We start from the raw sequence: 16060 nt of genomic DNA, 5'->3' as shown, positions 1-16060 counted from the left end.
AAATCAAGAGGTAACGAATTTTATAAAAAAATTTGGATTATTCCAAAAAATATTATTAAAATTTTGAGAAAGTGGTAAATTACCTTATTTATAAAGTTTAAACCAATCACCAAATTGTCATTGCAGACCAAATTAGATCCTCCATAGTACCCTCATGAACATAATTCACTGTCTCATGAAATCTAGCCGTTGGATCTCCCTCTAAATTAGATATGATCTAGAACATTTACCGATCATCAAATCCAACGGCTAAAATTCAAAACTAAATTTGACAAATCTCTCATTGGCACAGGATTTACTAGCGAAAAAATCCAAATAGATCAACTACAAAATCATGGCAGTTCTAGACGTTTCAAAGGTGGTGGATCTTTTCTCTTAAGTTATGAGCCATGTGCATTCATTTGGAGTAAGAAACAAGCAACATCAATCCTTCAATCACAAGTTATAAGCTTTTTCATTTTTTAGGTTTTGAGTTCTCTATGTTCCATCCAAATTTGAGAGCTCCATTTCCCTCCAAACTTATTTCTATACTTTCTAAATAAGACCAACCATAATTTTGGGGAAGGAAAGAAGGGGCAAACATACCCCAAACTTATTTCCACAATTTGGTCAACTATTGAAGGAATCGAAAGGAGCTTAAAAAATTCAATTCGATTTTACACACTAATTCTTCGTGTGAGACCTATCCCAATTGGTTTCTACACCTCCAAGAAACATTTTCAAAGAAGACTTGAAAGGGTAATAACTCCAAGTGTGTGCCCAATTAAAGAAATTCAATATCATATAAGTTTTGGGGGATAAAACTCAAACTCTTGTTTGAAGCCCGTTTTACTTAAAATTGATGTTTTCGTTAGACTTAGGGAACTAAATAAAGCATGTCTAATTGAGGAATTGAGGGATAATTCATTTAAGATTAAGCTATATAGAAGGATCAAACTCTACGTTTTGGGTTTAGTTGCAGACCCAAGGTTGGAATCATATATTGGGCACACTTACATAAAGTTGTCCTCCCAAATTAATTCATTTAGTTTGAGAGGAGTATAAGGAAAAATTCTTGTGAAAAAATCGTGACCTTTGCAACAATAATCCTACTGAATAAACCTTAAAATTGAGTACTCCACCCAGTTTAGAAGCTGATAACTTAGGTTACAGTCCACAAAAAGATGAGATATTAGTTTCTAACTCTTTCTTGAGATTCTATTTTAAGTTTCGGGAAAGAATTGAGGGGAGAAATGTAAGGACCCTAGATTTCTACTAACTTAAAGTCGCTACCATATACATAATTTCTTATGTGAAAATAATCAATTAAATCATCTTCATAAACACAATGATATGTCCTTACATATTTAAGAAAAGGTCTCTAAAACAATAAAAAAGAAATATTAAATGAACCAAGATAAATATTAAATATAACCATGTCCTATACTAACCTAAAGTCTAAGAAATTTAAATACAATCTACCCTATGCATACATCATGATCTTCCCACAGTCTATGAGTCTCTTAGCGCAGGCCATTGCGGCAGCTAGGGTTTGGACCTTGTTCTCATGTAGCTTTGTTTTGGCTCACGGCTGTAACCCATTTATAAAGAAGAACACCTTGTCCTTCTCTACTGTGCCCCTGATATCTAGCATCAGGGTTGAGAACTGTCTGACATAGTCCCGTATGTTTACAGTATGTTTCAGGGCTACTATTTTCTCCATTGCTATATGTCCTGCGTTTTTGGGGAGGAAATGTTCCTTCAACTCTTTCTTGAGGTCCTCCCATGAGTCGATGGTGCACAATCCATCCTCGATGTCTTGCATCTTCGTACGCCACCACAGTTTGGCGTCGTCTATGAGATACATCAAGGCTACAGTCACCTTCTTGTCGTCAGTACAAGCCGTTGTGGCTTTGAAGTATTGTTCAACATCAAAGATGAAGTTTTTCAACTCTTGGGCGTCCCGATTCCCTTTGAAGGCTCTAGGGTCTGGGAACCTTAGTTTGTTGGATCCTACATTAGTTTGCCCAACCGTGACGTTCTCCACGGCTTTCATGGTCACTTCAATTCGAGTGCTCATGGAGGCCATCCTTTCTTGGATGTCGTCGATTGTTGTTCTGAATTCATCAGCTAATCCATTGAACAAACTCATCATTGTATTTTGTAGCACGTCGAACTCTTCGCCACGTCCCTCTTTGTGCGCGACAGAGCTATCCGGACTACCAGACGGTTTTGGGCTGCTCGTAGGAGCAACTCTTTCTTCGAGCGAGGTCACTCGAAACATCAGTTCTGCGATTGGCAACCCATCCAGGCGGTTGCCCATTGCGTCGATTTCTACGACTTTTCCACTCAATTCGGTCACCCGTGCTTCCAGGAAGCGGAGGGTGTCAGGGACTTCTTTGAGGAATAGCATTTTCTCCTCTATTAGCGTAAGTCGGTTGGCTTGTGCTTTGGGTGTCGACTTTGTCGTCGACATGATTTCGGTCTTTACGATGTTATGGAGCTAACAAAGCTCTGATACCACTTGACACAATCGCACTTTCGAAGGCAGCGGACTAGCGATTGTGCGGCACTCACTTTCCAACGACAAGTGAGCTAAGCCAATTTGTTCTTGCGTCGCCTACGGCCAAGCGACGTATGATCGAGCCTCTAGCCTCGATTTTAAAAGAAGGTTTTAGAAAACGTTGAAAGAGAGATTTTAGAAAGAGAGATTTTGGAAAGAGACGTTATATAAGCAAGCAAGAGAAAGATAACATCGGCTTAGCATATATAACCTTGGGTAGGGAGAAGTTGACAACTAGTTATATCCCCCTATAGTACATTCTGAGGCATTTCATGTCTGGCAGGCCTAGACATGATATTTTTGAGGCGTCATACGCCCTAGAACTACAAAAGGAAAAACACTAAAATGGAAAGACATGACAAAGGTTTGGCTTGTCATGGGCATGCGGCCATGGGCAACACGCCCTGGACGAGCATGACCATGACACCGTGCACCCTTTACCTAAAATATAGAAGTAGCACGTGGCTTGAGTATTGTAAGAAATACTCAGTAAATGACCCGCTGTTGGGCTTAGAAAATGAAAAGACATACAAACATGATCAGTAAGTGACCCCACTGTTGGGCTTAGAAAGTGAAAAGGCATACAAACATGAATGAGACCTATCATTTTCGGTTGTATTCCCTTAGGTGACTATCCTAATGGGATTGTTGGATGAGTAGTTAAGACATGCAACATTGAGCAGTTAAGACATGCAACACGAATAGGAACTATCATTGTAAGTCGTATTCAGAATCATTACACACCTTCTGAGTCCCTTCTAGTCGCATTCCCAGATGTTGTTGTCGGAAACCCAAAAGGAGTAGAAACCATTGTTACATCATGTTAAACATAATGATCATTTTCATAAGGTTCATCATAAGGGGTAAATTGTAAGTCGTATTCAGAATCATTCCAAACCTTCTGAGTCCCTTCTAGTCGCATTCCCAGATGTTGTCGGAAACCCAAAAAGAGTAGAAACCATCGTTACATCATGTTAAACATAATGATCATTTTCATAAGGTTCATCATAAGGGGTAAATTGTAAGTCGTATTCAGAATCATTATACACCTTCTGAGTCCCTTCTAGTCGCATTCCCAGATGTTTGTTGTCGGAAACCCAAAAGGAGTAGAAACCATCGGTACATCATGTTAAACATAATGATCATTTTTATAAGGTTCATCATAAGGGGTAAAATACCCTGATTAAAACATGTTTTAATTAAACAATGTAAAACATCTTAGGGTTGTGCATCATATCAGAGCCAGGTTTCAATCCTAAGACCGGTGGGTTATGGGCCCACCATGCTTCCACTGCACCACCACTCTGATATATAAAAAATTTAGGCCATTTCTCGATTTGTGTGTGTCATCCTTCCGCAGGGACCATGCTAATCTTCTCTGTATCGTTCCAATTTTTACCCTCTTATTCGATTGTATTTTCCTGATTTTGATGTTAACGTTATTATGATTTGAATTAGGTTATAATAGAGACATTTTAAAAAATTTGAAGCTCGTAACACAAGAAAAAGCTTGCTTAGCAACACATGCATCATCAATATAAATAGTCATTATGACTTTTCTCAAGTAATGCTTGCGTAAGGACATAATAGCATGCGAGCATATCTTAGATGAAAATGTTATATATGTTAAGGAAAATTAACAAAATACCCTATGATGAGAGTTTATGATGCATACTGATTTTTATGTTTTCCGTTGTGCTAGGATGGAGGATAAGATATTATGATATATGGTCTGGGTGACTAATGGGTGTTATTTCCTCGTTGAGTTTGCTTGAATGTTTAGATTATGATTCCCTTGCTAGTTGATAGGAACATCTCCCAAATAGGCATGCATGATTGATAGAAATATTTCCCTAACAAAGCATGCATGAGTGAACCAAGCTAAGATTAGGGCACTAGAGCTAGAGCAGTTTGCATGTAGACCTAGGCCAGTACATTTCTAATAGATTGAGCACCCTAGGATTATGAGTAGCGATCATATGTCTAGACTTAAGTGCACCCAGAGATTGGGTTAGCCCCCAAGGAGCTGACTGCAAGCATCATAAAAAATGCGAGATGAGGACTAAATCACCTCGATGCCCTAAAGGACCTAATAAGCCTCCATGACATCTAAGAATGATTAAGAAAGCTTAACAAGCTTAACAATAGTATGAACAATCATCATCATATAGCATGCGCACATCATCATATTAAGGAAATGTCATGCAAGACATTGTACTCATAAATAATAAGCCATCAAGGGCATCAAACATAATATGTACATTATGCATCGAAACATAAATCACGTATATATAACGTGCATCACATCTCAAGCATCATACTTATACATTATCATAAACATCATACATCATCATGCTCTTAATAAAACTGTAAAGCAAACAATTGTAGTATATCTTATAGTAAGGTCACTTACTTGGTTGGCCTTAGCCGAAGTACTCCCTAACTAGCTAAATGTATGCTCTCGTTCCTTGAGAGCTATTTCGAACGTTGTCAGGGTTTTGTTTCCTATCACACCATTCGCCACCTTTCATTAGTATTTCACAATTGAATTAATAATAATTCAATAAACGTGAAATATATCCAAAATAACCTCAATTACCTTAATCGGGGCCGAAAACGGGTTCAGGAGGGTCGAAATGGTGCCAAGAACTGGTGAGCCGAGCCGAAATAGCCATAGAGTTGCTGGAGCATTGTTGTAAGTCATTTTCACTGAGTTGAGTTGAAGTACTTCCTAATTAGCTGAGACATGCATGTGTTGACGTCAACAATGTAAGTAACACAAAATTAGGGGTATTACAATTAATATTAGAGCCAGGTTTCAATCTTGGGACCTGTGGGTTATGGGCCCACCACGCTTCCGCTGCGCCACTCTGATTTGGAAAAATTCTTCAACCATTTCTAAATTGGTGTGTGTCATCCTTTTGCAGGGGCCATGCTAATCACCTCGGTATTGATCCAATTTTTACATGTTTTGACCTCTATTCGATTTTTCTTCTCCAATTTTTATGTTAACCTCATTATGATTTGAATTAGGTTATACTAGAGAAATTTTAGAAAATTTGAAGCTCCTAACACAAGGAAAAGCTAGCTCGGCAAAGCATGCATCATCCATATAAATAATCATTCTTAATCTTCTAAAGTAATGCTTGCGCAAGGACATACTAACATGCGAGCATATCTTACCTTAAGTGGTAGATTATGCATGTTTAGGACTCTAAAAGGGCTATTTGGATGAAAATGTTATATATGTTGAGGAAAATTAACGAAATACCCCTGGGATGAGAATTTATGTTGCATACCAATTTTTATGCTTTTCATTTTGCTAGAATGGAGGATAAGATACTATGATATGTGGTATGGGTGACTAAAGGGTGTTATTTCCCCATTGAGTTTGTTTGAATGTTTAGATTATGATTTTCTTACTGGTTGATATGAATATTTGCCTAATAAGCATGCATGAATGAGTAGATTACGTTTTTCCTGCTTGAGGTGATTGATAGATATATCTCCCTAAGAAAGTGTGCATGAGTGAACCAAGCTAAGATTAGGTCACTAGAGTTAGAGCGGTTTACAAGTTAACCTAGGCCAATACATTTCTAATAGATCGAGCACGCTAAGATTATGAGTAGCGATCATATGTCTGGACTTAAGTGCACCTAGAGATTGGATGAGCCTCGAGGAGCTAACCCCAAGCATCATGAAAAACACGAGATGAGAACTAAATCACCTTGATGAACCTAAGGTTCTAATAAACCTCAACGACATCTAAGAATGATTAAGAAAGCTTAAGAAGCTTAACAATAGTATGAACAATATCAGTAGAACCCTGAACCCACTTGAGCTATTATTGAGTGTTGGGTCGAGTCAAGGTCGACGTTGCAATCACATAAGCGGATCTTGAAGAGGGATTTGGGACTACATGGGTAGTTAGCTTTTGAGATGAGGACTTCTATTTTGCATAGAAACGGGTAAGGAAGAAGTTACGATTTCATAAACCGGCCTTGAAAAAGATTTGGGGTTACACAGATAGATGGCTTAGGGTGAATGCTCCCATTAAGTGTAGGAATAGGATAAAGACTAAGACTGCAATTCTATAAACCGATCATGAAAGCGAACTTGGGATTACCCAGGTAGTAGACTCATGATGAGGGCCCCTAGTAAATGTGAACACGGCGTCGGGCCTCCTGAATAGGGCCGTATCGTTGTAGATCCGTACTTGAGCATGATACATGAAACCACACGGCTAAATCTAGTAGTTGGCTAGCACACAAAGTCATTCTCCTCAAATTTCACGAGGTCGTTACAAAATCTTATTTTTACGATTTAGTTTGTATCAATGAAAATCCGTACAAAAAAATTTGGATGTCATTTTTAAGTGTGAAAATGTTATGTTTAAAGGTTACTAAACCAAATTATTAGAAAGGAAACTAGAAACCCAACAAACTATAATTCACGCAAAAGTAAATATAAATGAGTTAGTAAGATATATACTCTCTTTGTAGATAGAATGTTTAAATCTTCCTGTATAGAGTTACAATCTAACCCAATCATAGTTTTAAAAAAATTAAAAATATTTAACATTTGTAATTAATGTTAGTGATGGATAGTAACTTGTAGATATTTGATATTTGATATTTGAGTTTTACGAGATTTTACTGATATATAACATCTATAAATATGATATTTAAAAATAATTAAAAAAATCCAATTAACTAAATTCAACTCTTATATTTAAAAATCTTATAAATATTTAAATTTTCAACATAATTGGCGGAATAAAAAATATCACAATCACCAATCCTGATGCTACCCTTCAGAGCCTTCCTATAAAACTACAAACTAACTTGTCAAATTCCTCAATGACTCTTCCGAATTTTGTAACGACTCTAGATTTTCTACTAACTTAAAATCGCTACCATCATCATGTTATCATCTAATAAACATTAAAAATGTCATCGTAAAACATTGTCATGGACTTACATTTTGAAAACGTCTTTGAAGCAACATGATGAAAAAAATTAGTAAAAATTAAAATTGAAAAATACCCTATACTAATCGATGATCTAGGAATTTGAATACAACTATCCTATGCATGTGTCATAGTCTTTACTTGCGATGCCATCGTCAGTTGTACATGGATGTCTTGTCTTTACCGTTAACGGAAGTAGCACATGAATTGAATATTTTAAGAAATACTTAATAACTGACCCTCTACCGGAGTTAAATGCAAACGCATACAATTTCATGAGTGGGACCTACGATAACTGTCTATTTTCGTATGGTGGCTATCCTAAATGGGCAATTTGGATGTATACTTAATTTTCCTTTACAGGGTCCACACGCGTGCGTATGGACCTACAAGTTGGTTCGCAAAACTCCTGGACCTCTTTCTGATCGGGCGAGCCCAACACTCTTCGAGCTTGTCTTTGATACTCGTGTCGCTTTGATCTCTTGCATCTTGTGTATGCCTTGACTTAATTTGAATGCATACTCTTGGTGTGTTGGATGATGGACTATCCTTCTCTTGTCGCATCATGACACTTCTCCATCTTGGCCCTCTCATGGTCGGATGGGCGCCACTTGAGGGTCGCCCCTTGACTGTCTTGCGTGTGTGGGTCACAACTTATTTTCTTTTAATGTGGTTGTAACACTCTACCCTACTTAACTTAGTCATCATCTTCGATAACTTTCTCGGTGTCACAATCGTATAGTTGATTGTGACACCAAGCAACAACGGCCTATGACTTTGCCTTTTTTGGCTAAATAAATAAATTACCTATTCTTAAACCCTTTGATTAGAATAGTAACTACGTGTTCATTTCTTTTATTGGCTAGAACAATAGACTACCTACTCATATAGGCTCCTTGGGTTAGAAAAGTATAAGGTCGTGGCTCCTCATTAAGCATAACCAGAGCTACCTTAGTAGTGTACATTCCATGACTCTTGGAATCCCTTATGAGTGATAACTAATTCCTATGTACCAAGTAAACCCTAACCCAATAGCTAGGTTCTAGGACCAAGTTATCGTAAGACAATAGCTCAAGATCTAAAATAGTCATAACAGGCACTCTAGGCCACATAACGATCGCCCAAATACTAATTGGGCACATACGAGTTTCCAAACCCTCAAACATGAATCTAAAATTATAGATAGGCATAAAATCATGCTCCACATACTCGAATAAAGAATAATAAATCAATAAAGCATGATAAATCAATAAAGCATGATAATTATATGAATGTTAATCATTTACTAAAAGTTCTAATCGACTTCTACAAGTATTTTTTAGAAACTTCTCGAAATAGTTACTTACTCATTTGGTTGTGTTTGGGTGCTCGATTCACGACCTTTCCAAGGTTAAAATTCCTACAAACTTCTTGAGTAAGTGGCAAATAGTGTGTATTTTCTAGAACAATAAATATTTTTTGAGAACCGGTCGAAAAGTATTTGAACTGATTCATATATGTGAGCAAAGGTGGTCTATATTGTGGTTTACCTATTCGGTCGTGTTCGTGATCGCCTTTAGCTACATTCCGAAAGTTGTTTCCTCCTCAATTTTCTTGGTAGGTCCGAGATTGAGTTTATTCTTTGGAACATTAAAGCTTATTGTGAGAACTAGTCTAAAAATAAGTAAACTAATCTATTTATTACTCGATAGGTAAAAAACCTAAAGGGGAGATCACATGGAAAGCTCTAGAGCTACCACGTCATCGTTTACTTCTAGACGTAGAAGTACATGAGAACCTTTAACTTTCTACCCTCTAAAAATCATATTTTTTCTCTTGATCAATGAGTGCTTCCACTCGATTTCTTCATGAGTCGTGTAGTTCTACATACCATGGATTGTTAGGACTGAGCTCAATTCATTTTGTTCTCAATTCATTAACGAACAAGATATAAGAGGTTACAGTGAGGTACTTGAGAATGAACTTACCTAGATTTTAAACTTCAATTTGTTCTCGAATTAGGACCGTATTCTTATTTTTTTCACTTCTTCACAAGTTTGTTCCTTAATTTGCCTTAAAGCTAATGGTATGAGATCAATGCTATGACTCAAGTTATGGAGAACGAATTTCGTGGTTTAAGTTATGGATTTCAAAACTAACAAATTCATCAACCTTTTGGTTCTTGGATTCTAGGAACATTTGGCCCGAATTTCGTGGTTTAAGTTGCTCCTCTCCTTGCCACGAAGTTTAACAATTTGGTTTTAAATGATGATATTCATCGTGGAGGAGTAATTTCTTGAGTTTTAGAAACTTAGGCCCAAACTTGCATAAAGAGACAGATGGACTTCCTTTGCTTTTCTTTTGCTTATTATTCTTTGAGCTTTTCGTGAAAAACTTCTTATTTGAGCTCAAAAAACTTTTTGGATAGATTTTACATTCTAATTCTTACGGAATAAAAAATAACCAAATTCAAAACTTCTAACAGAGGGGCTTGAATGGCAAAACTCTATCCTCATAGCCTAAAGAGACCAAAAGTAGCCTTAGAAATTTTCTATAAAGGAAGATTTTTGAAGAAAACCGAGAAGGCTTACCCCCAAAAAGTTTCCTTGAATTACTCTCGATTCTTTACCTAATTTAAAAACGAGAAAAGTAATGATGTAGGTTAAAAACATAACGAGCCTATGAATCATGCCTACATAATTCTTGTCAGATTTTTCATACTTAACATAACTTACATAACATGGTGTACGAAGGTTTATGCATCAAAGATTATCAACATCATATTATTCTATAACAAGGAATAATCACATTATAGAACAACTTATAAATATGACACAACACAACATAGGGACATGAGACACGTGTAATCGTACATCATACAATTGTCTCAACCAAGCCAAAAGTCGAGCCATTTAACTAAGTAGCTTAAGTTGAAGTTGTTAATTTAACTATGGAGCTAGTCCAAATCTAACCTTTGAAATCCAAGTCAACTTATGAGAATTCACGACACCGGATTAGAACAAGTTGAGCGTTTTACTTTACCTAATGCCCACAATTAAACCTATAATTTATCTTAGAATTCTTTAAATTTAGCTTCATCTCAATTTCTTTTAGAAATACTAAAATCCGCTTCAAGAGGATATATATATATATAAAAAAGAAAAAGTAGGGAAGGTCTAGAAAAATTGGAACAAATGGAGCAACCCGAGCCATTTAAGCCATTTGAAGTCGCAGAGCCGAGCTAAGCAGTCACTGAGGAGGAGCGTGGGACGCGACATCAAGTCGAGTCAAACATGCGGATTCAAACACGGTTCAAGAGGTCTTATAAAACAGGGCCACTATGCATCCAAACTCACCTCGAAATGAAATCTAAATTCAAGGTTATAGATATGATTTTAGATCTTAAAAAACATGAAACAATAATTATTTATTTATTTATTTTCAATTATAAATAGAGTCACTTTTGATTATTTTTTAAAGATAGGATATAATAGTTTAATAATGTTTTCAACTTCCAATATCTTCTATACATATTCTTTTTATTTAAAACATGACTGAACATATATAAATGTATTGAAAATTTAGATAAAGTTACTTTAAAAAAAATATTATTTAAAAGTGAATATGAATATAGCTCAATAAAAAAAATAACTTTTATTATTTAAAAATTTGATGATTCAATTTTTAAAAAATGATTGAGCTTTCTAAAAAACAATTATATAAAAATATTAAATAATAAATTGTATAAGTGATCTTTATGACATTTAATATTCTCCTTGAATCAATGAACAAACTACATTTAAAATTAATGTGAAATAAAGAATCTCATTGATGCCTCTAATTTTATGAAATAGCTTGAAAATAATGAGAGCCCATTCTTCCAAAGCAATGCATTTATTATATATAAATAAATTAAAATAGAGAGATTTAGTTTTAGCCATTTCCTTTGACTTTGTAATCAATTAACAAAACTACCTCATTTAATGATTCTTTCGAGTGGGTTTGGTGTAATAGGATCTTCATAAATGGAAAGGGCGAGAGGGTTTTTTTTGAGTTCAATTGTTTAGTATGTAATTTTTTTTTTTAACCCGAACCATTTATGTTAAAAATCGTAACAACTCAGTAGCAGATATTTTTCTTAGGGGCTTCCCCTCAAAGCTTTAAAACGTGTCTGCTAGGTGAAGGTTTCCACCCCTTGTAAATGGTGTTTTTTTTTTCCTCCCCAACCAATGTGGGACATCACAATCCACCCTCCTTCGGGGCCAGCATCCTTATTGGCACACCGCCTCGTGTTTATCCCCCTTCGGGGAACAACCTCATCGCTGGCACATCGCTCGGTGTCTGGCTCTGATACCATTTAGTAACGACCCAGGTCCACCGCTAGCAGATATTGTCCTCTTTAGACTTTCCCTTGTGAGCTTCCTCTCAAGGTTTTAAAACGCATGTGCTACGAGAAGGTTTCCACACCATTAAGGTGTTTTGTTATTCTCCCCCACCAATGTGGGACATTACAAAAACTGAACTCCACCCAACCCAACCATATAGTTTTTTGTTAGATTGATTTAAGTTTGAATTTTTAATTTTTTTTTTGTTTCTAATAAAAATAAAATTTTAGTTCGTAAAATTTTTATGTAGATGTAAGACGTAAAAACTTAAAGTTTGATCTAGGAGACTATGTGTTCCTAAAGATAACACCCATAAGAGAGATGTTAAGATTTTGGTAAGAAAGGGAAGCTAAGCCCGAAGTTCATCCATCCTTTTAGATACTAGAAAGAATAGGACTAGTGGCCTACAGACTCCCACTCCAACAAAACTTATATACCATACATAATGCATTGCATGTGTCCATGTTAAGAAAGTATACGTCACCCCACTCACGTGACAACAAATGATACACTTCCCTTGAGAGAGGATTTTAACATATAAAGAAGCGTCGGTACAAATATTAGACAGAAAAATCAAGAGGTAACGAATTTTATACAAAATTTTGGATTATTGGAAAAAAATAATATTAAATTTTCACAAAGTGGTAAATTCCCTTATTTATAAAGTTTAAAAGAATCACGAAATTGTCATTGCTGGCCAAATTAGATCCTCCATAGTACTCTTGAAATCTAGCCGTTGGATCTCCCTCTGAATTGGATATGCTCTAGAACGTTCACAAGTCATTAAATCTAATGGCTAGAATTCAAAACTAAATTTGACAAAGCTGTGATCTACATAGGATTGATCCAAAAGGATCAACTACAAAATCATGGCAGTTCTAGATGTTTCATACGTGGTGGATCATTTCTCTTAAGTTATGAGCAATGTCCGTTCATTTGGAGCAAGAAGCAAGCAACAAAGAGCCTTCAATCACGAGTTATAAACTTTTCATTTTTTAGGTTTTGAGCTCTCATGTTCCTACCAAATTCGAGAGCTATAGCCCATAATTTCCCTTCAAACTTGTTACTATACCTTCTAAACCAGATTAACTACAATTTTGGTGAAGGAAAGAAGGGGCAAAAATGCCCAAAACCTATTTCCCAAATTTGGTCCACTATTGAAGGAATTGAAAGGAGCTTAAAAAATTCAATTCGATTTTAAACACTAATTCTTCGTGTGAGACCTATCCCAATCGGTTTCTGCACCTCTAAGAAACATTTCCACAGAAGACCTTGAAGGGTAAAACTCCAAGAGTGTACCTAATTAGAGAAATTCAATATCATTTAAGTTTTGGGGGTAAAACTCAAACTCTTGTTTCTAGCCATTTTATTTAAATTTGAGGTTTTCATTAGACTTAGAAAACTAAATAAAGCATATCTGATTAAGGAACGGAGGGATAATTAGTCTAAGATCAAGCTACACAGAACGATCAAACTCTACGTTTTGGGTTTAGTTGCATACCAAAGGTTGGAATCCAATATTGGCCACACTTACGTAAAGTCATCCTCCCAAATTAATTCATTTAGTTTGAGAGGAGTATAAGGAAGGATTCTTGGGGAAAAATCGTGGCCTTAATATGCAACAATAATCCTACTAAATAAACCTAAAATTGAGTGTTCCACCGAGTTGGAAGCTGATAACTTAGGATACAGTCCACGAAAAGGTGAGATATCGGTCCCTAACTCTTTCTTGAGACTCCATCTTTTAAGTTTCATAAAAGAATTGAGGGGAGAAATATAAGGACCCTAGATTTCTACAGACTTAAAGTCGCTACCATGTGGAAATAATCAATTAAATCATCTTCGTAAACACAACCTTATGTCCAGTTTAAGAAATTTAAATACAATCTACCCTATGCATATGCCATGGTTTTTAATTGTGATGTCGTCGTCAATCATGCAACCTTTACCTGAAATATAGTGTCAATTGAGTATTAAACCTGAAATATAGAAGTAGCACGTGACTTGAGTATTAAACCTGAAATATAGATGTAAGCATGTGGCTTGAGTATTAAACCTGAAATATAGAAGTAGCGCGTGGCTTGAGTATTTTAAAAAAATATTTACAGAGAAACATGAATGAGGTTGAAAAGACATACAGAACAAAATGACCCACTATGGGGTTAGAAAATGAAAAGACATACAGAGAAACATGAATGAGGTTGAAAAGACATACAGAACAAAATGACCCACTATGGGGTTAGAAAATGAAAAGACATACAGAGAAACATGAATGAGGTTGAAAAGACATACAGACACATGAGATGTCCGTGCAACCTTTACATGAAATATAGAAGTATTACGGGTCTTGGGGTTGTGCATCATATCAGAGCCAGGTTTCGATCCTAGGACCTGTGGGTTATGGGCCCACCACACTTCCGCTGCGCCACTCTGATTTATAAAAAATTTGGATCATTTCTAGATTGGTGTGTGTCATCCTTCGGTAGGGACCATGCTAATATTCTCCATATGGTTCCAATTATTACCCGTTTTAACCCGAGAGGTTGTGAAAAGTGAACTCTAACATGATCGAACAGGTAAATAGCTTCATGGAACGACCTTTGCTTTCTATTTGGGTTGGTTCACCTATTTTTAGACTGGCTCTCGTAATAATGTTTAGTGTTAAAAAAACTAGACTCAATCTGGCACGTATTCGAGGAATTTGAAGAAATTTTAGTTTCGAAAGTAACATGAATAGTGATCCTAAACACACTCGAACATGTAATTAGCCCTATGAAGTATGTTTCAAAAAATAAATTTAGGGATTGATTAGGGGGCCTTGGAAAAATTATTACAAATCATGTTTAGGAGGCTATTTGATCTATTACAAATCATGTTTAGGAGGCTATTTGATCTAGTATCATGATAACTAAGTCTTGAAAATCAAACCGTTTATGGTTTATGGTTTGGTACATTATTTTATTCTTCCACAATGCATAATTGAGAACTCTGATAGAATTGATATGTTTATAAGCTTTTCAGCATGGCTTGGTTGATACATTATTCCTTGTTTGATTATGTTGAGCATGATATATGTATATTCACATTTATAAATGCATGATTTAGGGTTCGGGGTCCCGTTTATGCCAAGTATTGTTATTGGATGATGTAATGTGCTCTAAAATATCTGTAATGATCATATAGACCATAAGCTACTGCTTCGTTATTATGATCCAAGAACCTAATTTTTTATTCTACAGAACATTGGATTGACTAGGTATTTTGTAAGGACGATAAGGGCACTTTCCCTATTCGTGAACTAGCTAAGAGGAGTTAGGATCTACTGGATACACAGAGTTCAGTTGTCACCCATAGGGGATCCCAAGTGTCATAGAGGGATCCCAAGAGTTCATCTGTATCGTTCCAATTTTTACATGTTTTGACCTTTATTCGATTGTTCTTCTCCTATTTCGATGTTAAACTCATTATGATTTGAATTGGGTTATACTAGAGAAATTTTGGAAAATTTGAAGCTTCCAACACAAGGAAACGCTAGCTTAGCAAGGCATGCGTCATCCATATAAATAATCATTCTTACTATTCTCAAGTAATGCTTACACAAGGACATACTAGCATGCGAGTATATCATGCCTTAAGTGGTAGATTATGCATGTTTAGGACTCTAGAAAGACTATTTGGATGAAAATGCTATATAAGTTAAAGAAAAATTACCGAAATGCCCTTGGTATGGGAAGTTATGATATATACCGATTTTAATGCTTTCTGTTGTGCTAGAGTCCATGAATAGTTACCAAAAGATAGGTAAAAGCCCTAAAAGGGCATTTTTGGAAAAATAATTCTACAAGAGTGAAAGAAAAAATTTAACCCACATGAAATCCCGTTTACAAATAATACCCTTTGTAATAAACCAAATTTATAAAAATAACCCTAAAAAGTGGCAAATTGTAAAAATGACATTAAAAGTTGAAAATTTGAGAAAACAGCCCCGTAGTTAACCATATTGAAAATTAAGCTCCTCAATACTGGCTAATTTGGAAGGCTAGCTCATAAGATGACAAATTGATATTCTTGTTATAAAATGATGAATTTTTTGAGATAATTACCAAATTAATAATTAATAATTAAAGAAAAAGTTTGGGATTATTATAAAAATTATCAACCATGGGATGTTTGACAAGTGGAAGC

At 35.7% G+C, this 16060-nt stretch overlaps 4 non-coding genes across 4 annotated transcripts; all 4 read right to left on the bottom strand.

Moving 5' to 3' along the window:
* Window positions 1-3856: 3856 nt before the first annotated feature.
* On the bottom strand, window positions 3857-3959 carry LOC111439060. Its single transcript, XR_002709745.1, has one exon. It is a non-coding gene; the product is annotated as a U6 spliceosomal RNA (small nuclear RNA).
* Window positions 3960-5423: 1464 nt separating this feature from the next.
* Window positions 5424-5529, bottom strand: LOC111439056. The gene has a single exon (XR_002709742.1). It is a non-coding gene; the product is annotated as a U6 spliceosomal RNA (small nuclear RNA).
* Window positions 5530-14238: 8709 nt separating this feature from the next.
* On the bottom strand, window positions 14239-14310 carry TRNAM-CAU. Its single transcript has one exon. It is a non-coding gene; the product is annotated as a tRNA-Met (tRNA).
* A 5-nt stretch (window positions 14311-14315) lies between these two features.
* Window positions 14316-14421, bottom strand: LOC111439054. The gene has a single exon (XR_002709741.1). It is a non-coding gene; the product is annotated as a U6 spliceosomal RNA (small nuclear RNA).
* Window positions 14422-16060: the final 1639 nt, after the last annotated feature.

Source organism: Cucurbita moschata, unplaced genomic scaffold (assembly GCF_002738365.1).
Source record: "Cucurbita moschata cultivar Rifu unplaced genomic scaffold, Cmos_1.0 Cmo_Scf00085, whole genome shotgun sequence".
NCBI lineage: Eukaryota > Viridiplantae > Streptophyta > Magnoliopsida > Cucurbitales > Cucurbitaceae > Cucurbita > Cucurbita moschata.
The sequence above is the reverse complement of the archived record's forward strand: the minus strand, read 5'-3'. Positions and strand labels throughout refer to the sequence as shown.